This window comes from Silene latifolia, chromosome X, assembly GCF_048544455.1.
Source record: "Silene latifolia isolate original U9 population chromosome X, ASM4854445v1, whole genome shotgun sequence".
In the NCBI taxonomy this organism is placed as follows: Eukaryota; Viridiplantae; Streptophyta; class Magnoliopsida; order Caryophyllales; family Caryophyllaceae; genus Silene; species Silene latifolia.
The window spans coordinates 195,377,153-195,402,678 of NC_133537.1; the positions used below are offsets into that span (position 1 = coordinate 195,377,153).

Genomic DNA, 25,526 nt, shown 5'->3' on the forward strand with positions numbered 1-25,526 from the left:
TTTTGTCTTTCTTTGCCTTGGGGAAGAAAAACTCCTCAAGGTTTGTTCTAACTATTTTCGAGTTGTTTGATATTTTGTATGTCTAGAAGATCACAAGGTGACTTGTTACCCTTTGGTCGCGAAATTGAATGGACTTTGACTACCAATAGAAGACTTGCTATGAGAACTTTAAGAGGTATTGGTGATGTTGTAGATATTAAACCAAATACTATTGAGTTCATCAACCCTTTTGCAAGAGAAGGTGAGGAGAACCCAACACAAAATCCAACACAAAATCAACCCACAATGCCTAAGTTTTCACCACATTCCGTACCCACCGAGGAGAACCTACCCAATGGTACTCCCACACCACAACATCTAACCGGAAATTTTATCGCCAAATCCGCATTTATCCAATTAGTCGAAAGAAGCCAATTTGGGGGGATGCCAAGTGAAGACCCTCATTCTCATATGGAAACTTTTTGTGACTATTCTGATGCGATTTCTAGAACCGGTGTAACTCAAGACCAAATTCGATGGGTCTTATTTCCTTTTTCTCTAATTGGCACCGCGAAACAATGGTTGAAAGGCTTTGATAAGGCTACTCTCGGAATTGATTCTTGGAAAAAGTTGGCTCTAGCTTTCTACAAAAAGTTATATCCACCGGAAAAGACTAACATGCTAAGAGCTCAAATTACGGGCTTTAAGCAAAGAGATGAAGAATCCTTGTATGAAGCTTGGGAGCGATTCAAGGGAATTTGTCGCTCATGTCCTCATCATGGACTTAGCGAGTGGTTCTAGGTACAACAATTTTGGAACGGTCTTTATGAAGATTCAAGGAACATTCTCAACATGGAAACTTTTTGTGACTATTCTGATGCGATTTCTGGAACCGGTGTAACTCAAGACCAAATTCGATGGTTCTTATTTCCTTTTTCTCTAATTGGCACCGCGAAACAATGGTTGAAAGGCCTTGATAAGGCTACTCTCGGAATTGATTCTTGGAAAAAGTTGGCTCTAGCTTTCTACAAAAAGTTCTATCCACCGGAAAAGACTAACATGCTAAGAGCTCAAATTACGGGCTTTAAGCAAAGAGATGAAGAATCCTTGTATGAAGCTTGGGAGCGATTCAAGGGAATTTGTCGCTCATGTCCTCATCATGGACTTAGCGAGTGGTTCTTGGTACAACAATTTTGGAACGGTCTTTATGAAGATTCAAGGAACATTCTCAACATGGGATCAAATGGAATGTTCACCGAAGTTGATGACAATCAAACTTGGAACAAAATTGAGGAAATGGCGGTCCATAACTCACAATATAGTAGACCTCGCAAGGCTACTAGAGGAGGAAAGCATGAAGTGGACTCCATTACTCAATTGGGTGCTCAACTTAGTGCTTACATTGATACCATCAATTTGAAGTTTGAAAAAGCTATGGCTAGACTTGAAGAAGACTCAAAATCACCAAAGCATCATGTTAATGCCGTGACGGCATCTTCATCAATACCAAGTGGGATATGTGAGAATTGTGGAACTTTGGGACATGACCAAAGTGAATGTAGGGGAACAAATGAACAAGTAAATGCTTTCCAAGCATACAAGAGTGGTACCCCTTATTCAAACTATTACAATGAAAACACCAAATTCCATCCAAATCTCTCATACAAAAGCCAAAATGTTCAAAACCCTCAACCAACATACACCCCACCTCCCATGAGAAACCAAAATCAAAGACCCTTTTACAACCAAAACCAAGGTTACCAAAATCAAACTCCATACAATCAACAAAATGACCAAGGTTTTGATGTTCAAAAAGCGGTGCTCCAAATGCAAAAGAATCAACAAGAGTTTTTCACTCAAATGCAAAAAGATAGTCAAGCAAAGGAAATCACCATCAACAACATCCTAGCTCACACCAAAATGTTGGAAACCCAATTGACTCAACTAGCATCTTCAAGCTCACAAAGACAAAAGGGGCAATTACCACCTCAAAGTAATCCCCCAAGACATGAAACAGTTAGTGCCATTCACTTGAGAAGTGGTACAAGGTATGAAGCACCGAAGAAGCAAGTTGAGGATGAAGTTGTGGAAACTAGTGACAAAGAAGAAATTGTGCAAAACTCCAAGGATGGAGAACCATCAAAAGAAGAAATCTCAAAGAAAAAAGAAGACAAGGTCAAGGAGAAGGAGCCCATTGTGATTAGACTTCCTTTTCCAAGTCGTCAAGCCAAGCCCAAATTTGATGACCAACTTGGAAAATTTATGGAAATTGTGAAGAATTTGGAAGTCTCAATTCCTTTCATGGAATTAATCAATCACGTGCCGGCCTATGCAAAATACTTCAAGGGAGTTCACCTCCAAAACTCAAAGATCCGGGAAGCTTCTCAATACCGTGTACCATTGGCGACACTACGATCTACAAAGCCTTATGTGATCTAAGGGCTAGTGTGAGTGTTATGCCGTACTCGTTGAGTAAAAGGTTCGGGTTGGGAGAGCTTAAATGCACCAATATCACACTCCAAATGGCCGATAGATCGACAAGACACCATTAGGGATATGGGAAGATGTTCCCGTAAGAGTTGAGAAATTTTTCATCCCGGTGGACTTTGTCATTGTTGACATGGAAGAAGATTCCAACATTCCAATCATTCTAGGAAGACCTTTCTTACACACCGCGGGTGCGGTGATTGATGTGAAGCATGGAGAGCTCACTCTAGAAGTGGGAGATGAGAGCATAACTTTTAATCTTGACAAGACCATGAGAGCTCCCCGTTTGCATGAACCATGTTTTATGATTGATCATTATAGCCGGAAGGATGATAGAAAGAAGTCGGAATTCCAATGGAAGAAGAAAATTGAAGATGCTCCATTCAAAGAGCAAGTGAATTGTAACAAAGAGAGCTTGAAAAGCTCACCAAAATCAAGCAATTAAGAGGATGGCCTCATTGGCCAAGACAAGAAAGTGGGAGAGTTGTCTCTATCAACTCAAGAGATCTTTAGTGATCAAGTAGATGAAGTTTGTGGTCTTTGGGATGATGAGTTTGAAGGGATTTTCAATCCCTATATTGGTAATGCTATCGATAAAGACCGACATGAAGCACAACAAGGACAAAAGTCTATTGAAGATCTTTATGATGATAATGAACAAGCTTTTGACTACTTCTTCAAGGTGTTGAGCAACATCAACAACACCTTGGACATGCCCCCATGACATCTCACTAAGGATGAGAGTTTGGTGGAGTCCTCCCTAAACCACCATTTGTAAATATTTCTAACTCCCTAACTCGCATTTTAATTCTTACATTGCATTTTTGTCATTTTTGGATTTTTATGACTTGATCAAGATAATTATCATTTTTGAGAGAAGTGAGGGAGGGACTAATGATTCAATTGATGTGCAGTGCTTTAGCTTAGTGTGGGGATAGCAATTGCCTAGGCTATTCATGCCTTAGTAGTGCCCCTACAATGAAGAACACGAGATTTGAAGAATGAAAAATGACAAGGGATATGCAAGTGCACGGATGGAACCGAATCCGGGTAAAACAGGGAGAATTCGAGCGTCTTCATGGGAATCCGCTCGTCTTCAGAAAAGACGCACGTCTTTGTCAAAATCCGCCCGTCCATCTGAGCTAAAAATTTGAAATTTTGGGACTGTCGAAGAATTCGAGCGTCCTGGTAGAGAAGACGCTCGTCTTCAGAAATCCGCCCCTCTTGGAAGGAAAAACGCCCGTCTTTTTGCCAGTGTAAAACAAGAAAGCACTGTCTGAGAATCCGCCCGTCTTCAGCAGAAGACGCCCGTCTTTTGGCGAGAATCCTGAACCAAAAAAAAAGGCAGAGTCCGAGCGTCCCGAAGGAAAGACGCCCGTCTTCCCCTGCAGTTTTTGAAATTTTCGGGTATTTTAAATACCCCATCCCACATTCATTTCTTCATTCCTTCATTCAAAACACTACCCATAAACCCAAAAACTCAAAACCCTCATCCTCTCCATCACCAAAACAAGATTTCCTCAACCACATTCAATCAAAATCAAATCAAAACTTCCTTTTAACAACAATTAATCACTCCTCTTTCAACAAAAATCAAACCAAGCACCAAAATCTTCAACCTTTGAGTCGATTTTTGAAATTATAAAGGCAAAGCCTTTCATCTTAAAATCGATTTGGGTATACTTGGAAATCGAAGATTTTCACTCTTTTCTTGGTTAAATCATCAATGGCAAGGACAAAAGGAGGAACAAAGGCACCTAAGGCAAAGGCACTCTCAACAAGACAATAGAGTCTTCAAGCGAATAAAGCCTCATTGGCTATGGTGGTAGCTAGCTCAAACTTGGAAGTGCAACAACAACAACCTCCCTTGAAAGCAACAACATCAACAACTCCGGAAATTGCTCAATTATCAAACTATCCGGAGGTAATTTTCATTTCTAACTCCCATAGGGATACATTTGCCAAGTATGCTAGAAAATCCTTTCTACCCACCAAATTCATATGTGAAGATGCCTTGAACAAATTGGGTGTCCTTGAACAAACAAAAGCCTTATATGAAGCCATGGGGTTGGGAAAATTGTTTGCTACAAGAGAATTGACATACCCCTCCCTTACCTTAGAATTCTTGAGTTCTTTGAAAGTTACTAAGGTAGAGACTAGAGAAAACATTGAGTTCCGCCTTGCTAATGTGAGTAGGTGCATCATCTTTAATGAATTGGGTAAAGTATTGGGTCTTAGTGATTCACCTAGTTATTACAAGAATCCCGAAAAGTATGACCCTGCTCCTCTTTGGGAGGCGATTTCCGGGAGGAAATTTGAGAACTATCATGCAAGTCGCGCTCTATTAGTCCACCATCCGGGCATTAGAGTGTGGCACAAGGTCATCGGGAATACTATCATTGCAAGAAAAGACACTAACCACTTTACCAAGCTCGATTGTGTTCTACTTGAGTCGGCCTTAAATATTGGAAGGGTATTCACCAAGCCTTACAATTCTCAAAGGCTTTCGGTGGAAAGATGGCTAAGTGTTGATTGTGGAAAGCAAGGCACCACTTTTATTGTAAATGGAGGTCTAGTCACTCTTTTGGCTAAGTACTTTGATCCGAATTTCAATAAGGATAGCAAGTATGTGGCGAAAAAGGGGGGTCATCTCATTGACATGGATGCCATGATTAACAAGTACAAGTGGGTCACTCATAAACCTCTTGACACCAAATATGGGTGGCTCACCAATGAGGCTAGATCTTTTACTTTGCCTTCCAAGATATGCCGTTTGAGTGTCCATCGGACCAACTACCTTCTTCCCCTCTCAAAAGAAGCCGAATACATCATCCGTCAACAAAGGGGTGAAATTAAAATGCCCTCCTCCTCCATTGTCATACCACCCTATCCATTCAAGTATCAAGAGTTCAAACCCGAAGGTGTTAAAGCAAGCAATGACTACATGACTCTACTTATGCAAGAGATGCACAAACAAGCTTTTAAGGATCGGGAAGATGCATTCTTAGCCCAATATACACCCCTCCTTCATTTAGCTAGGCAAGGACTACTTGATCCTTCAAGTCCTTTGCCTAGTTGGGCGGATAGGGGAGTCTTCTTTCCAAGTGCATCTAGGGGTGAGATTCCGGGTGACGATAAGGTTGTCGGTGATGAGGTTGTTGATGAAAGCATTGATGAAGAGGTAAATGAAGAGAAAGAGGCTAATGAAGAAGAAGATGATGAAGGAAGTTAGCAAGGAAGTGAAGAGGGAAGTGGTGATGAGTCCACTTCTATTGAGGAAGATGATGACAATGATGATATGATGGAAGACTAGCAAGCTTTGGAGGCTCCTACCCTCTTGAGGTTTGTCTACTTCTTTCTTTGTTTTATTTATTTTATCTTGATCATGGTTAGAGTGTCCTAGCAACATAGAGGACTAACACCTCGGCCCCATTGAGATGTTCTTATTTCATTGTTCCCACTTTTGAAAATTCAAAATGACAATTTAGTTTCATGCATTGCATCTTGTGTGCATTAACTACCCCAACTTTAGGACATTAGAAATAATGTCTATCTCGGTTTCGGGAAGTACATGCATACGCAATGGGAGGTAATCTAAATTACGCTGTCCGTCATAAACAAAACCCCATGCATCATGTAGTGTACATTAATATAGCTTGCATTTAGTGTAGAATTCATGCATCATGTTTGCATGATTTCCCATCATTTTGGCCATTGAGGACAATGCCCATATTAGTGTGGGGATGGGGAATTCTAACTTAGCTTTTATTCAAAAATCCAAAAAAATCAAAAAAATTCGAAAAACCACAAAAATTTGAAAAATTTGAAAATCCAAAAACAAGTTCATTTCCTTTGTAGTGTAGTCATGTATATATTGTTGTATATATTGTGTTTGTCTTATCCTTGTTCATATTGACGCCACATCCGAGACATGAGGATCATGAAGACCGCATGGTATGATCTTTCCAATCTCCTTTTTCCTCTTTATGTTAATGACTATGTGGCTTTATTTTGATTGATGCGGTATAACAATGTGAACTTAGGACTTGCATTTAGTTTATATGTCATATTAGTTGGTAGAATCATTTGCATTAGGATGTTTATATGCTAGTTGCATCATGGCATGTAGTTTGCATGTTAGAAAAATTTTTTTAAACTCTACTTGGGAAGCTTGACAAGTGTATATAAGGCCCTAGTAGATGCTTTTTCTTCTTAAGACTTTGCTTGTTAGAATACTTGTAAAACACCCTAGGATGTGTCATGCTAGTATCCTTTGACCCATGGATTAAGGCCTAGTCAAGAGTACCTTGTGGTGTGAGAACTCATTGGCTACCGTTTATTCCAAGGTGACCCTTGAAACCATGCATCCATCCATCATCCATGTTCTACCACCTTTTAGTCATCAAAGGGAATGAGCACAAAAAGAAATTGATTTGAGTTCAATAAAATGAAAAGTGAAAGAAAGTTTGCAAAATGCATCAAATGAAAAGAGGAGCAAAAATAGAACTCCTATAGCTTCAAATATAAGGCACCCTCACTACATATGGGGTGACTTTGAAAATGTTCAAAAGAAATGCAAAGAAAAGTCGAAAGTTGTCAAGTGTTGAAATGCCAAAAATAAAAAAGAAATGGCAAGAAAGTGTTCTCAAATGTTATATGCCACAGGAAATTGGGAGGAAAAACAAAAACAAAAGCAAACTCCCAAAGTGAAACTCAAATACTATCGATCCCTTTATCCATCGTATCCATTTTTGTGCATGGTAGAAAGGGGACGACCCTTCTTCTTGTCTAGGCAAGAGGGGGAATTCCGCGATCCTCTAGTGTTTCTAACACCATAGGGAGTCTACTCTTGACAAAAGCATTTAACGATTGAGGACAAAGGTATCCTAGCTTGACACAACTTGGAGGTGATTTATTGGTAGCCTTCTAGGCTTAGTAGTTTAAAGAAATTGCCGCTATGAAGGAGTGTGTACCCTTTAATTGCTTCCCTTGTAGATAATTTCCGCCACTTAGATGAGGAAAGTGGCTATTCTTTTGTAGATGCATCCATTAGTTGATTTTGTGTGCTTAATGTTTGGATGTGTCGCCATTTTGGCAAGACCCACCTTGCCTTGCAAGAAGGCATCCTACCTCATGGTTGTCTTGTTGTGAGTTGAAGGGGCGGAGTGAGACCCGCTAATTGTCTCATATCGGCTATGTTATTAGGTTAGTTTAAATAATGGTCCTAGACTTTGTCACCTCTTTACTCGGGACGAGCAAAGGTTCGGTTTGGGGATATTTGATGTCACCATAATTAGAGCATATTTAGTCCCCGAATTAGCCTTGTTCCCATGCTTTTTAGTGCATATTTGGGTCATTTATTGTCTTTAGTTCTCTGTTTTGCATATTCTTTGAGGTTTTGTGTCCTTGGTAGGAAAGGAGTGCAAACCTTGCATTTTCATGAAAAAATGAGGCTAAATTGATTGAATTCAATGACCAGGCATCAAGGAGAGACAAGATTAGAAGGCCTTTGTACATACTATAGTAGATGGGCAATGATGAGAAAAGATCCTTGCATCCCCGAGGAAATCCTCAAGGATTTTATGAAGAAAAGGGAAGAAAAGAAAAAGGAAAGAAACTGCCTGACAATCCGTGCGGATTGCCTAGAAGACGCCCGTCCACCACCCCACAATCCGAGCGTCTTCCCCTGAAGACGCTCGGGAAAAACCACCCAAAGACGCCTGTCTTTCCCTTCTGGACGCCCGTCCAGAAGCTGCCAAATCCGCCCGTCCCGTGCTAAAGACGCCCGGATTCCCAGACAGTCCCATTTCGTCTTCTACAAGCTTCAAGGAAGGATGCACGTCTTTTTCTAGAGACCGGAGTCTCCCTAGAGACCAGAGTCTCCCTAGAGACCGGTGATTCCTCAACAAGGGACTTAATCGTCATTTAAGACCTTAGTTAACCCTAATTCATGCACCTAATCCCCACTATAAATACCCCATTAGTCTAATTAGAAGAGCATGTTCTTCTTGGCAATCTTTAGTGTAGTTAATATCAATCAAATTTCTCTTTAATCTTGTAATCAACATTTAATTAAGTTTTAATACAAGTTTTATTTCCTTAATCTCTCTCTTGTTCATCCTTTATTTTGGGTAATTGAAGATTATTTGGGTTATTATTGGGAGATTGACAACCTCTCAATCAAGCATCAAGTACTTCTTTTATTCTTTGCTTTATTATTGGAATCATTAGTATGTATAATTCTCTTAATCCCTTTTTAATTATTGTTAATCACTTTTATTTATTCATCATGTTTCACTTTGTTGGTATGATTGACAACCTTGCTAGCATGTTCAACATGATAATGAGTGAGTAGTTTCCTTAGCTAGGGTTAATGGGTAATTTGGGGAAACCAACATGGGGAATGATTCATGATTAAATTAATATGCTTTCATAGTTTATTTGCTTGCTTGTTGTGATCTCAACTTATGCACATGTTATGTTTGATGAAATGTGAGCCTATGAATCCTTGCATATTTTACCCATCACCTATCTTTTCAATGAGACTTGTAAGAGATAAACCAACTAGAGTCTCATTAGACCATGCATATTGTTGAGTAGGGAAGATTAAGTCGACTTGTAGGTGTTGTACAATCTAATCGATTCGGCTCCGGGACCCAAACTTTCCTAGGATTGTAAGATATAAACCAACTCCATCCATAACAACATTAATTGCTTGCTTATAACTTGAGAATATGTTTGTATGATCAATTCCCGTGAATCCCCTATGACCCCATGACACCCTAGTGCCTTATATCAATTGTTTACACCCTTTTTTATTCATCTTGCTTGTTTACTTTCATTGCTATTTAGTTTAGTGATCTTCTAATTCAAACCCCAATTGTGACACCCTTAGACACCACTAGTTGCAATAAAAATCTCATCTCAATTCCCGTCCCTTGGGATCCGACCTTTACTTGCCTCTTTACTAATTGTAGAGTTGTTTGTGAAGTTATAAATTGTGTTTTGGTTTAGGTGCTCCTAACGACAAGTACTGAAAACTAAACCCCATGAGGGAACACGACCACACATCCACTTCAATCCCTCTCTTTGAGACTATGTGTCCTAACACGATGCCGCTTTTAACCATGAAGTGACATTTCTCGGAATTCAACACAAGGTGTGACTCCGCGCATCATGATAGGACCATAGTTAGGTGGTCCAAGGAAGCTTCAAAATTCTCTCCATGGACGGTGACGTCGTCCATGAAGACCTCTAAGACTCTTTCTACATGATCCAAGAAAAGACTCACCATACATCGTTGAAATGTACCCGGAGCATTACACAAACCGAAGGGCATCCTTCGGTATGCATATGTTCTGAAAGCGCATGTGAATGTTGTCTTGGATTGATCCTCCGGGCATATGGGAATTTGGAAGTACCCGAAGTACCCATCTAAGAAACAATAAAATTCCTTTCCCCTAGCCTCTGTAACATTTGGTCTAGAAATCGTAAAGGGAAATGGTCTTTGAAAGTTACGGCATTTAAGAGGCGGTAATCGATGCAAACTCGCCACCCGGTTTGAATCTGGGTGGGAATTAAAGCTCCGTCGTTGCCCTCGATTACCGTCACACCACCCTTTTTAGGTACACATTGCGTGGGACTTACCCATTGGGAATCGCTAATCCGATATATGATTCCCATTTGAAGCAATTTGATGATCTCTTCCTTCACAACGTCCATCATCGGTGGGTTCAATCTTCTTTGTGGTTGTCTCACCGGTTTTGCCTCTCCCTCCAACCGGATCTTGTGCATGCAAATGCTTGGGCTTATCCCCTTGAGATCCGCAATGCTCCACCCAAAAGCTTCTTTGTATTTGTGCAATACACCCACCAATTTCTTTTCTTGGTCACTCTCAAGTTGGTTAGAGATTATGAGGGGTAGAGTGTTGTTTTTCCCAAGAAAAATGTACTTCAAGTGGTCGGGAAGTGGTTTTAAATTGGGAGTGGGTGGTTTTATAATGGACGGGAGTGGTCTTTCAAGGGAGGCCTCTAGAGGAAGGAATTTGGCTTGATAGTCATAAGAAGAAGAGGAAAAACAAGCCTTGGTGGAGCTGGGAACTGCGCAGGCTGCGCTGTGGTGCGCAGGGTACGCTGTGGTGCGCAGGGTACGCTGTGGTGCGCAGGCTGCGCTCTGGCGCGGGATTTCCACCTCAATTTCTCTCATTTCTTCTTCCTCCATAGATTATTCCAAGGGTTCTTCCTTCTCCAATGCCTCTATAATTTCCTGCACATCATGAGACAACAAAAACCGCAACCCTTCCTTCTCGACATTGTTCGTGAGGGCCACTTCAAGTGGGTCCCTATGACCCAATTGGTAAACTCGAATTGCCAAAGGTTCAATTTTATCAAGAAAGTAGAAAAAACTCAAATCATTGGTATTTTTCATCTTCTCATACACATTATACTTCAAAACTTTCCCTTCAAATTCCATGGTCAAATTTCCATCATACATGTCAAGTTTGGTTTTGGAGGTTCTCATGAAAGGCCTCCCTAGCAAAAGAGGTGTAGCCTTGGAATCCAGTTCCATGTCCAGGCCGGAAACATGAATTTATCAACCTCTACCAACACATCTTCTACAAGACCTTTGGGGTGAATTGTAGAGCGGTCCAGCAATTGGATCACAACATTTGTCTTAGACAAGGGAGGGAATTCTAAGGTCTCAGAAACGGAATAAGGCATAACATTAATAGAGGACCTCGAGTCTAGCATAGCTCTAGCAAAAGCTTTGCCTCCAATTGAGCACGGTATAGTTAGCATGCCCAAATCATCACACTTTTTGGGAAGATTTCGTTTTAAAATTGCCGAGACATGCCTACTAACCGTGACTCTTTCAACTCGTTTCCTTGGCTTCCGTTTAGGGGTGGAAAGTTCCTTGAGAAACTTTGCATACCTAGGAACGGTTTTGATGATAGTAAAAAGAGGGATGTTGACCTCACATTTCCTAAAAGTTTCATAAAGATCGGAGTCTTTATCAAACTTCTTGGGATTTGTGAGGGCACTTGGAAATGGTACCTCCGGTTCATATTCTTTTTCAATCTCTTCAAGTTGATCCTTTGTGTTGGTGCTTCCTTTCTTTCCTTTGTCAATGCTCAAAGGACTCTTTTCTTCTTCCTCATTAGCTTTTGAAGATGTCCCTTTCTCTTGTTCAACCACAAGCTCTTCTTCAATTTGCTCTTCAATTTCAATGACCCTGTCTTGTGACTTGCCCCATCTCTTCTTCTTTGGAGGGGATTCTAAAGTTGTCCCCTTCCTCAATGTCATAGCACTAGCATTTTCTCTAGGAGGAAATGTAGTGGAGGGAATAGAAGTGGGATTTCTTTGGTTTTGCTTGGCAAGTTCTTGGGCAATTTGTCCAAGTTAGACATCAAGGTTGGCAACCTTGGCATCACTAACACCCTTGTTGGCTTCAATCTTGTCAAACCGCTTGTTTGTTTTAACTTGCTCTTGCAAAATGTTCTTAAGCAAGTCTTGAACACTTGGTTCCTTTTGAGAAGTGGTGTTGTTACCTTGATTGCCAAATTGGGATGATTGACCTTGGTTTTGGTTTCGACCTTGGTTGTTGAAATTTCCATTCCTCTTTCCTTGAGAATTTTAACCTTGACCTTGTCAGTAATTTTGGTCCCTCAAGTGGTTGAATTGGCCATTCAAAAAGCACTTTGAGGTGTCACCACCTCAACCAAGTCGAGGATTTTCTCTACTCCCAACATTGTAAGTGTTATCACTAGGGTCATAATTGAACTATTCTCCGCCGGAAGGATTCCTAGCATTGTAATTCCCATAACCAATTGCACTTACATTTTCCACCCCAATTCCTTCTTCAATCATAATGGGGAAAGCTTCCTCCAAATGAGGACCTTGGCAATAGTTGCATTCCACTTGATTACTTTGACCTCCGTCCTTGTTTGGATTGTTCACCATCATGTTCTTCACTAGGTGAGTTAGGTCATTCACACTTTGCTCAAGATTTTGAGTAGATGAGGAGGAGGTTCCCATTGAAGATGCATTTCTTGATCCCCTTTGACTTCTACCATAATTTCTTGTGGTTGAGGCAAGCCTCTCAATGATTTCCTTAGCATCCGCTCTGGAATAATTCTCCAAACCTCCCCCGGTAGTGGAATTGACCATCCTTTGATCTTCTTGGCCTAAACCTTCATAAAAATTAACAAGAAGGTCATCCTCACTCAACCCATGGTATGGGCATTGAGCCACCAACCTCTTAAATCTTTTCCAATATTCATACATGGTTTCCCCATGGTCTTGCTCTATTGTGGTAATTGCCTTTTTTTGCACGGTTGTGGCGTGAGTCGGGATAGAATTTCTCAAGGAAGGCCCCTTTCATTTCTTTCCAAGTACTTACGGACCCCGGAGTGAGATAGAAGAGCCAGACCTTAGCCGCATCCAACAAGGAAAACGGAAAGGCACGAAGCTTGAATTGGTCCTCCGTCCTCCCATTTGGAATGGCTCCTTCACACATCATGTGAAACTCCGATAAGTGCCGGTTAGGATCATTCCCCACTTGCCCATGGAATTTGGGTAAGTTGTGAATGAAGAAACCCTTGAGTTCAAAGTTGGCATTTCCTCCCAAAGGAGGGTATGTGATGCATAGTTTCTTGCCCTTATCTCCCTAATGGTTCTATTATCGTTCGCCATTCTAGAATATTGTATTTCAATAGGGTCTATCGAAAGTGGTTCTTCTTCAACTTCGGCTTCCCTAGGTGGTCTTTGATACCACGGGTTCCTAAATAACCAAGAGTATGCTCCGAATGAATCCTCTTCAACAGGTGTAAATTCACCACCTTGTGGGGAATTATACATAAACCTTGACACTACACCAAACAAATTAGAACTTCCACTTACTTCTAACAACAAGAGGAGTATAAAAACAACTAAGCATAAATTCACAAACTCAAGTTCTAGCTATGTTGCCCTTCCCCGGCAACGGCACCAAAATTTGACTTGGTAAAACTCGGTGTCGTAAAATACTAGAATTAACCAATCAAATTAACAATTTATAGCCTAAACTTTGACTCTACTAACTTTAAATTAAAACAATGGCAAAGTGAAAGTAAAGGGTCGAACCCAAGAGAAGGGTTAATAACTAAAAACTTGAATTGTAAACTATTGACCACTAAATAAGACTCTACTACTAGTTAGGATCCTAATGACAATTTAAACTCAACAACGGGTACTAATCACAAAGAATGGGTATTAACAAAGTTCAACTAGTAGGAAACATAGATGAAAAAGGGATGGGTTTGGAAAACAAACATGGAAATTTGAGTAAGAATTGGAGATCTTCTTATTGAGACAATTCTACAAACAACTAATATGCAAGATTCAATATAAAGGGGAAAGCTTGATGTAATTCTCTCTTAGTAACCCAACAATGATAAAGTTTGACTCTTTTTACTCTCTTACAAATATCTACCCAATACTATCACCTCAAGATGTTGATACATGCAATTTAAACCATCTACATATACCCTTCAAACTTAGACAACAAGTAATTGAACCATGAAAAGAGACTAAGCATGAGCATTAAGAATTTAACCAAAAGATGAAGCTAGGATCAATTCCTCATAAGATTAAATCATACAAATGAGAAAAAGACATAGACTTTCCTATTTGTTATATGAATCCGTTAAACCAAATCAACATACAACAAACTTGCTCCAAACAATCTTAAATAAATTAAACCATTTCTTTAGGATTTGCACTAGTCAAGTAAACAATATGCAAGGGTGATCAAACCAAACATTCAATTACTTAACATAAGAATTTAAACACAAGAAAAGAGCATTAGATAAATTAAGAGAGGTTTAAGAGTCTTACAATACCAAAGTTGGATACTTTGATCAAATTACATCAAGTTGAAAGCTTAACCTTCCATATCCTTTGAAGAACCCAAGAAATGTGGAAAGATTGGCATCCAAAAATTCAACAAAAGATTACAACTTTCACCCTAAAACAAAGTTTTCTTCTCATACAAGTCTCTAATCATGATTTAGGTCTTCAAAATGTGGAGTATATATATGGGTGCACTCCTATCTAAGTTAAGTCGTCCAAAAATAAGCCCAAAAACACGGACTGGTTAACTAAGCCCGTGTTTAAAACAGAAATGCGCAAGCTTCTCTGAAGGTGGCGCAGGCTGCACAGAATGTGCAGGCTGCTCAGTTTGGCGCAGGCTGCGCTTCGGCCTGGACTCTCCCGTGAAACTTCAGAGTTTTGCTTGATTCTTTACTTTCCAACTTCCACTCGCCATTGCTTGCTCTGGACGGAATTCTTATCTTGGTCAAAACAAAATGAAATCTTCACCTCGACTCTTTGATACGGGTGCTTGACTTACCTCAAGAGGTGATCAATCCAAGATTAAGCCCTTTGTGACCCAAAACTACAAAGAAATAGAGTAAGCCGGTATGTCCGAGATTAACGCATAACGTGGCCTCAACACTTGAATAAATAACCTAAAAAATCATACCAGACACGACATATTTGATACTATCAGACGGAACAAAGATCAGACTCAAGAAGACGAGGATGATCGTGTGTGGTACCTCGGTGCTGACTCAATTTATGACGTGACGGTGTTGACTGGACTTTAACTCGCGTCCAGCGTGGTGGCGTAATGCCGTTGGACGAGTCTCGTGGTGAGACGACTCATAAGAAAAGACCCATCAGTACATTTGCTTTGACTCGATAGACACGAAGCGGAATTGGAATGGTGGACTGAAGTTTTCGAAAATAGATATTTTCAAAAAGATTCGCATGTCGCTTTATGGGCAGCTTCCGAAGAATAGGGATCTCCGCAAGTCGGTCAGTTGAAGGGTTGTCTTAAGTTTGTTTGCAAAAGACGGTTTGAGTTTGTGTTGGCTCGGAAACAATGTACTGTTTCCAAAGACGGTTTTTGAAATTCAAAATTGTATGTTTTGAAAATCGAGTTTTGAAATGTTTGAAAAGGTCTCGGGGACGGTGTATGGTCCTCGGGATCTCGAAAATGTCTCGAGAAAGGGGTGTGTGCCTTTCTCGGGTTTTGAAGGAGGCATTTTCGGCGCGAGACGGGTTAAAATCCGTGTCTTGACGCGGCGATTATAATGGCGTAAAAAGGTGTTTTGAAATGGTTGTAGAAAACCGAGTTTGAAAATTGTCATTACGATGGCCTATAAAGCCGTGTTGAAATGGTTATAAAAAACCGGATTTGAAAATCGTCATTACGATGGCCTTGAAAGGCGTGTTGAAATGGTTATAGAAAACCGGATTTGAAAATCGTCATTACGACGGCCTACAAAGGCGTGTTGAAATGGTTATAGAAAACCGGGTTTGAAAATCGTCATTACGATGGCCTAGAAAGGCATGTTGAAAAGCAAACGGTCGGCGAAAGACCGAGGTTTCAAATGGCCATTATAACAGCGCAAAAAGATGTTTTTGAAAGTTTGAAAATGACACAGAAGGACTTATGATCACATAACATATAAGCACCCGCAGTTTCATTATATTATGCATAATGCTGACACGGGTTTTGGCTTAAAGGGTGGGTTACACACCAAGCAATCAAACCCCTATTTTCGAGAGGGATAACAATCCAAACAAAATGTGTAAGGAGGGTGCCCTAGCCTCGTGCTCGAAGGTCATGAAAGCTCTTTGACGAAACAGAAATGTGTAACGTCAAAGGTATGCTTGACTCAATCGGGATTCAAAATGCGGGGATGAGAGAACCCACGCCGACGGGACGAGCCAATTGGTTGAAAAGGGTTAGGTTATGGGCCCGGACAAGGAACCCGACCGTGACCGTAATATCAATTAATGCATTTCAACCAAGACCTCGTTCGAGTCTCACCATCCAGGGATCACAAAGACACAAGTGTCCTAGTTCTCCCCAGCGAAGTCGCCAATATGTGGACATGGCCCACCTGCACACGCCCAGCCGATCTGTGGACAACGGCAGCGGTCTTTTTAAAAGCCACGCTCGGCGGCGTAAGAATGCTTTCGACCGGGTCGTTTTAGATCGGTCGGTTTCGTCTCGGCAAGGGTCTCAAAACGATGCAAGAGATGTTCGGAGTCGCCACCAAGCATTTATGGGATGCTTGGAACCCGTTCGAATCCACTTTATACCTAGGTCAACCAAGGCAAAAAGCGGTGTTTGACATAGGTACTAAAGATAAGGAATCGTCCCTCTTTAGCATCATATCTCTAGAATGACTCTCGTACACCATGGATAAGGTCGTCCACTATCCAAAGTTTCTGAGTAAGAGGTCAAGGTACGTATAGGGAAGCCCTTTAATCAGACACCCAATCCTGCCCGCGGTAGCGGCCTCTACTGATCGATCTTGGTTGGTTAAATGCAAAAATTGATAAAACGGTTTAAATGCATGAATGCACATCCAAAAGTTTGAACCTAACATGTGAGCTTTCTACGTCGGTTGATTTAATCCAAATATCAAATGTAAGATGTCGAATTGGATTTATGGTTGATTTGCATACAAGACGGAATTTAAACATCCATTTACCAAGTTAGATTTATGGTGCATAACGTGATCCATTTGTCTTAGTAAGGCATTTTGAAAATATAGGATAAAATGAGCAGATTCGTCGTCTGATCCGTCCTGTATTCGTGTTAAACGATGTCGAGATCGTCCTAGACGAATGCTGAAAGGAGAACAGACCCCGCATCAGGCAGCCATAAGTGGCGCGAGCCTGTTGGCGATACAAAGGGGTCTCCCCTGGTTTGAAAATAGAAAAAGGAATCGTCTGTTTAGGCGTGGATCAGCACACGATGTAAGACGTGTTCTGACCATTTAAAAAAGCTTATGAAACGTTTTGAAGAACGGGTGTTTGAACCCGTTTTGGTTTGGAAAGGCCGTTTAGGCCGCTTTTGTATTGATTTGAGGAACGAGACTTGAATAATCGTCATTGTTTTGACAATATTCGGTGTCGGGTTCGATTTTGCATGCTTGACATGAATAGTTTTGAAAATGATTATGAACTAATTGTTTTAAGTTCATTTGTTTATAATTAGTCAATATTCATCATCGTACTCGGGTTAAAATCCGACATGGTATATTGAACCAAGGATGACTTTGTGTTGATGACTAATACATTTATTTGGGAAATATAAAGAAACGATGAAAGGCTTTAAAATACCCTTGAATATGGAAATAAATTCAATAAAAGGTTTTAAAATACCTTTAAAATGTAATTAACCAAATATTATCACCGAAACACGGATTAAACCGTCATGGTATTAAGAACCAAGGGTGAAAAATGTTTTATGGTTAAAAACTTGTCATAAAATGTTTTGAGAATACTTGAAATGGCAAAAACCAATTACAAATATGAAGTAAAAATGAAGGAGATGAAAAGACGAAACACGGTTTGGATATGAGGTTGGGCAGGCTGCTTGAGGCGAGAGCCTGTGTGCTACGTAAGTAGCCTCTACCTCAGCCAAAAATCCAGTTTTGGCTCATTCTTCCCATGTTTTGGACCATGTTATGCATGATTTAGCATGTTATAGTCATGAAACATATAAAAACATGATAAAAGAAGATTTTTACACCCTCATACTTACATGCTAGGCTTATGGCGAGAAATCGACGTAAGTGTATCAACTTGTTTGGTCGAAAAACTCGGTTTAAAACCGTTTTAGTAAGTAAAAGAGTGTTTTGTTAAGTTTATTGATGGTGTAGTGGTCGAGATGGTCGGTCAAGTGATTTAATGCGCAATGACGGTACCAAACAATGTGTAAGGCTTGTGTTTACGATCGGTAGGTCGTAAACACGTGTCGGATTGTGACTTGAAAAGTCGAGTCTAGAACTTTAAGGGAGAAAAGAGGGGGTGGATGCTCGCGTAACTCTCAAATGGTGGCATTTGAGGGGTATTTAGAGGAAAATGAGTGGTTGTGTGAGTTTTGAGCGACGTGGCCGCATGGGCTGCTCAAAGAGGCGCGATCCATGTCGCGCCTCTTCGAGGTGTCTTGTCACTATCACACAAGTGCAATCATGATTTGTTCTATACTAAGATTTGGATGAACATGTTTGGTACTTGGCTATGTAAGATTCCGGGAAATCTTAACATAGAAGCATTTGAATGGTTTGTTTTTTTGTGTTTGACTCGGTTTGACTCGTTGTTGGAGTCGGGATTTGAATTTTGAGTCGATTTTTGGCCCGGTGTCGGTTTTGACTCTAGTTAGTGTCATTGCGACCCCGTCGTCATGCATTAAACACTCCAGGTACTTTTGAAAAGTTTTGAAATGTTTTATTTTCGAAATCGTTTTAAGTTTTCCGACGTATAGTCGTACACAAACTGTCGATTAAACGCTGCGATTCCTAAGCATGTTGTAGTCCGATAATCATCGGGTGTTTGTTGGAGTCTCAACAGATACTTGGTATCTACACCGCCCGTCTCCAAAGTATTTCAGATAGTAATTTTTCCACTGACCAAAAATCCGCCCGACTTCACCCTGAGTTGCCCGTCCCGACCTGCTATATCAATAAAAAACACGGGACCAAACCCTCTTCTTCATTTCATTTCACTTCATTCAAACACAAACACAATTATTTCCCTCACTTCAACCTTCAAACCCTCATCCAAAAATAACAACCTCTCATCCAAATTCACCCAAATCAAGTCCAAACTTGCTCAAAACAAAAACAAATCACTCCTTCATCAACATAAGACCATTCAAAGAACAATTTCTTCAAAACAAATCAATAAATTTCTCTAGGGTTGGTGAAAATTTGAAAAAAAAAACCTCAAATTGATTAGGCATTCAATTAAAAATTGAAGAAAGAATCATTCAAACATTTACTTGGTGTGTTGATACAAGAAGGAAAGCAATGGCAAGGACCAAGGACCAAGGGAGGAATCAAGGCAACAAAAACACAAACATTGTCTAAAAGACAACAAGCTCTAGCATTCCAAAGCAATGGTCTTGGTACAATGGGAGCAAGCTACTAATTCAACCAACAATCCTATTGAGGAAGCTACTAATTCTATCCCGGAAGTGGAACAATTGAAGAATTATCCGGAGGTAACTTTCTTATCCAATAAGCATAGGAATGCATTCGAATCCATAGCCAAGAAGAAGATTCTAGCTACAAAATTCATATGTCAAAATGCTTTGAGTAAATTAGGTGTCCTTGAGCAAACAAAGGCATTTTTCGAGTCCATGGGGCTAGGAACCCCCTTTGAAATGAATGAATTAACATACCCCTCCTTGACTTTGGAATTCATTAGTTCCTTGAGGGAGTATAAGACTGAGACTCGAAATTATGTAGAATTCCGTCTCGAAAACAAGACTAGAATGATGCTCAAAGGTGAATTTAGTGAAGTGTTTGTGCTTAAGAGGTATGACCGGTTCACAAAGAAACCGTTGGAATTTGATGCCGAACCAATTTGGCTAGCTATCTCCGATCGTAAGTTCACTACTTTCAAAGCGTGTCATGTCTTATACATTCATCATTCTGGTATAAGGCATTAGCACAAGTTCGTGGAAAACACTTTGATTGCTAGGAAAGAAGCCAATCACTTGACGGAATTAGACTTTGTTTACCATGAGTCCTTCTTAAATGTTGGTGGGAAACCCAAGAGTGAGTATAATGTTCTCCAACTATTGATCAAAAGATGGTTGGATATTGAGAATGGGAAAGATGGTATGGCTTTCATTGTTAATGTAGGCTTGGTGACGTGGTTGTCAAAACATTTTAACCCGGATTTCAACAAAGATAACACTTATAAATCGGTTAAAGGGAGCAACCTTCTTGACATGAGCAACATGATTCACAAGTTTCAATGGGTCAAGCATGATAACTTGAGCCATACCTATGAGTGGCTCATCAAGGATGCCAAGTCCATTGTCTTACCAAGTAAGATTTGTCGCATCTCCACCCACCGGATCAACTACCTCATCCCCGTTTCCGAGCAAGCCGAGACCATCATCAAACAACAACAAAGTCCAAGAGAAGAGCCCTCCTCCTCCATTGTTACACCACCTTATCCCTTTGCCTACCAAAGAGTTCAAAGATAATGATACTATGGCGGGCAATTACTACTTGACCCAACTAATGCAACATATGTATAAAGAAGCTTACAATGATTGGATGAATGCCTATTACTCCCAATATCCACCCCTCTACCATCTTGCTAGGCAAGGACTCCTTGATGCTTTGAGTTATTTGCCGGATTGGGTGGATAGGAAAGCGTTCTTTCCTAATGCTTCTCAAGATGAAGAAAGGGATACAAGGAGAGAGGAGGAAGTTGATGATAAGAGCGGGGAAGATAGTGGGCCTTGCCAAGATGATGAGGAAGAAGAGCAAAGTTCAAGTGAAGGAGATGATGGTGAAACCTCCGGTTCCATGGAGGTAGATGATGATGATGATGTCACGATGAGTGACAATTGATGGTTGCCAAAGCTTGAAAGAGGGCACTACAATGCGGGGTTGATCACTTATGCTAGTACCAACCTATTCCATTATAAGTCTCCTACCCCTCTTTTTGCTTTGTTTTTATCTCCTGTTTCTATAACTTGTATAGTTTATAACTTGCATCACTTTGAGAGTCATTTCGGGCTCTTGGTAGTTTTGAGTTTTGAATCCTAGCACAACTCAAAGGACTCCCACCTCGGTCCCATTGAAATGTTTATCTTTTTGCTCCCACTACAAGAATCTAAAATGACAATCTTCATTTATGCATTGCATTTCATGCCTTGTGAATTAACTCTTTTGCACTAGCAATAGTGTTTTGTCTGGTTTTGGGAAGTTCAATCATAAGGAATGCGAGTTAATTCAAATTAGCTCTCCGAACAATAGAAAGCATGCATCATGTAGTACGTATAGTATAGTTTGCATCACTTGTATATATTTATCACATGTACATATCTCACATATAGTTTGCATATAGTGTAAAATCATGCATCATTCACTATATTGCTTTTGCTCAATTCCCTATTGTTTTGTCCATTGAGGACAATGTCCATTCTAAGTGTGGGTGTAGATACCCAGTATCTGCACCTTCCAAAAACCACCCGATGATGATCAGACTATAACGTGTATTTTATATGCGTGCTTGGATTGGCTATACATGAGACGGTTTAATGAACTACTCGGATATGAAAAATAATTTCATAAATGGTTTTCTAACTGCATTTGCATTAAAATAACACTATTTAGAGTTAAAACCGTCTTCGAACCCAAAACCGACTGAGAAACCCGCAACTCGAGTCAACCTGAGTCAACCCGAGTCAAACCAAATATCGAATGTCAAAAATAATGCCATAAATGTCTGTATCATGTCATTTCCATTAAAATGACCCTAATTAGAGTCAAAACCGACACCGGGCCAAAAACCGACTCCAAATTTAAATCCCGACTCACACGGGTCAAACCCGAGCCAAGCACACAAAACAACTACCTCAAGTAACACCCAAAATCATCTTATTAGGTGCCCATATTGTTACACGACATCCTATTTGATTACCACAAATCAAACCAACCAAATAATAGATAGGGCAAAGGCCACGTCCTAATTGAAAGGGACAGTACACCCCTTTCAATCACTAGGTGGCTCGCGCCTCTTTGGGGGTGTCTGCTTAGCCTCTAAGCAAACTCAACCAACCTACCACCCCACATTTCTCTATAAATACCCAACATCACACACCATAATCTTCACGCGAGCGTCCGCCCCCTCACATCTCCCTTAAACTTCTAGACCCGACTTCCCAAGTCACAAAGTCGACACGTGTTTACGACCTACCGATCGTAAACACAAGCCTTACACATTTTGTTTGGTACCGTCGCCGTGCATTCGGCCGACCCATTCGACCAACTCAACATTAATCAACATGTTTTTCACAACATATTTTCAACTCATTTTCAAAACAAAATCCTTTTTTAAGGCACTCTTTTAAACTTCTGTGATCGTGAGTAGTCGCTACGAGAAAACCGTCTCTAAAGTCGTCTACCTTGCAAACATCAATACACGTATTTTTGAAGGTGTAAATATCTCACTTATTTCATGTCTCTACTGTTTTTATGAGTTTATAAGCATGAACAATGCATAACACGATTCAAATATAGGTTAGACGAGCCAAAACCGAGTTTTGGCCTGAGATAGAAGCTCCTTAGTATGCAGGGAGGCTCGCGCCCCAATGGGGCTGCCTGGCACTGTTGTGTTTCGTTTTAGCACTTTTCTAGGACGACCCCGATTACGATTAATCCGAATACATGACAGATCATATTGACAAGCTTACGTTTTTACACTTTGTCATTTGACACCCTTTTTCGAATAATGGATCGTGTTAAGCATCATAACCCGAATTTGGTAAATGGATGTTTAATTTCCGTTTTCACATGCAAATCAATCTAAATCCAACTTTGACACCAATTTCTTGGTACATGGATAAACAAACCGACTTAGGAAATTCTCACATGTTAGGTTAAGCTTTTGGATGCGCATTCATGCATTTAAACCGTTTTATCAACTTTTGCACTTAAACAACCACGATCGATAAGTAGAGGCCGCTAACGCGGGCGGGATTGGGTGTCCGAGTAAAGGGCTTACCAATACGCACCCTCACCCCTTACTCAGAACCTTTGGATAGTGGATGGTCTTATCTAGGGCGTACGAGAGTCATTTTAGCCATAGAATGCTAAATGGGGGACGAGTCCTTATCTTTAGTACCTATGTCAAGCACCTCTTTTTTCCTTGATTGACCTAGGTATAAAGTGGATTCGAACGGGTTCCAAGCATCCCACAAATGCTTGGTGGCGACTCCGAACATCTCAAACATCGTTTTAAGACCTTTGCCGAGACGAAACTGGCCGATCTAAAGCGATCCGGTCGAATACATTTTTACGTCACCGAGCGTGGCTTTCAAAAGACCGCTGCATGTCCACAATTTGGTTTGGCGTGCAGGTGGCCCGTGACTACGGACCGGCAGGCGGCATCGCGCCCGCAGGCCGGCTTGTGGCCCATGTCCCCAGATTGGCGACTCCGTTGGGGAAATATTATGACACTTGTGTCTTTGTGATCCTTAGAGGTGAAACTCGAACGAGGTCGTGGATAAAGTGCATTAATTGATATTACGGTCATAAGTCGGGTTCCTTGTCCGGGGCCACAACCTAACCCTTTTCGACCAATTGGCTCGTCTCGTCGGCTTGAGTTTTCTCATCCCTGCGTTTCAAATCCCGATTGAGTCAAGCAAACCGTTGACGTTACACATTTCTGTTTCGTCAAAGAGCTTTCATCACCTTCGAGCACGAGGCTTGGTCACCCTCCATACACATTTTGTTTGGATTGGTATCCCTCTCGAAAATCGGGGTTTGATTGCTTGGTGTGTAACCCACCCTTTAAGCCAAAACCCGTGTCAGCATTATGCATAATATAATGAACTGCGAGTGCTTATGTGTTATGTGATCATAAGTCCTTCGGTGACATTTCAAGCTTTCAAAAAAACACATTTCGCGCCGTTTTAATGGCCGTTTCAAACCTCGGTCATTCGCCGACCGTTGCAAACCTTTTTAGGCCGTCGTAATGACGATTTTCAAACCCGGTTTTTACAACCGTTTCAAAACACCTTTTTATACCGTCGTAATGACTATTTTCATACCCGGTTTTTCGCGACTGTTTCAAACCTCGGTCTTTCGCCAACCATTGCACGCCTTTTTAGGCCGTTGTACTGACGATTTTCAAGCCCGGTTTTTCACAACCGTTTCAGGCTTCGGTCTTTCGCCGACCGTTGCATACCTATTTACGCCTTCGTAATGATGATTTTCAGAACCCGGTTTTTATAACCATTTTAAATGCACATTTATCACGTCGTTGTAACGACGATTTCAAACCTTGGTTTTCACAAAATATTTCAAAATACCCTTTTACGTCGTCATAATGACCATTTTAAGCCTCGGTCTCTCGCCGACCATCGCATTCTCAAAGTGCTCTTTTACGTTGTCGTAATGACGAATTCCACCCTCGAATTTTCAAAATTCGAAATAAGTTTTCAAACAAAAATGTTTTTTCAAACCGTCGTAATGGCGATTTCAACCCGTGCAACTTTCCAAATTTCAAACCTCGTTTTTGAAATCAAATTTGGCTTTTCTAAGCCGTCGTAATGACGATTTCAATTCTCACACTTTTCGATTTGCATACCGTCTTTCAAAGGTTAAAACGGTTTTCTAACCCGTCGTAATGACGAATTCTATCCTCACAATTTCCAATTTCAAATCATTTGAAAACAAATCCAACCATTTAAAAATTTCAATTCAAAATCAAATCATTTGAAAAAAAATTTAACCGTTTTCAAATTTCAATTCAAGGTTAAATCTTTAAAAACAAATTTAACCGTTTTCAAATTTCAAATCCAAAATCAAACCTTTTGAAAACAAATTCAACCGTTTTCAAATTTCAATTCAAAATCAAATCATTTGAAAACAAATCCAACCATTTTCAAATTTCAGTTCAAAATCAAATCATTTGAAAACAAATTTAACCGTTTTCAAATTTCAATTCAAGGTTAAATCTTTGAAAATAAATTTAACCGTTTTCAAATTTCAAATCCACAATCAAACCTTTTGAAAACAAATTCAACCGTTTTCAAATTTCAATTCAAAATCAAATCTTTGAAAACAAATTTAACTGTTTTCAAATTTCAATTCAAAAATCAAATTTTTGAAAAAAAATTAACCGTTTTCAGATTTCAAATCCAATTTCAAATAAGTTGAAAACAAATTTAACCGTTTTCAAATTTCAAATTCAAAATCAAATCATTGAAACTAAATTTGACCGTTTTCAAATTTCAAATCCAATTTCAAATCATTTGAAAACAAATTTAACCTTTTTCAAATCTCAAATTCAAAATCAAATATTTGAAAACAAATCTAACCGTTTCCAAATTTCAAATCCAACATCAAATCTTTGAAAACAAATTTAACCGTTTTCACGGCCATTGTGATGACGATTCCAAATTCTTCAATTCTCGATTTTCAAATCCGTGATTCGGATTTTCAAAAATCGTCTTCGAAAACAACACAT

At 40.1% G+C, this 25,526-nt stretch overlaps 2 non-coding genes across 2 annotated transcripts; both read right to left on the reverse strand.

The window, feature by feature from the left end:
• Positions 1 to 657: 657 nt before the first annotated feature.
• On the reverse strand, positions 658 to 764 carry LOC141624739 (small nucleolar RNA R71). Its single transcript, XR_012534543.1, has one exon. It is a non-coding gene; the product is annotated as a small nucleolar RNA R71 (small nucleolar RNA).
• A 274-nt stretch (positions 765 to 1,038) lies between these two features.
• LOC141624751 (small nucleolar RNA R71) lies at positions 1,039 to 1,145 on the reverse strand. The gene has a single exon (XR_012534555.1). It is a non-coding gene; the product is annotated as a small nucleolar RNA R71 (small nucleolar RNA).
• Positions 1,146 to 25,526: the final 24,381 nt, after the last annotated feature.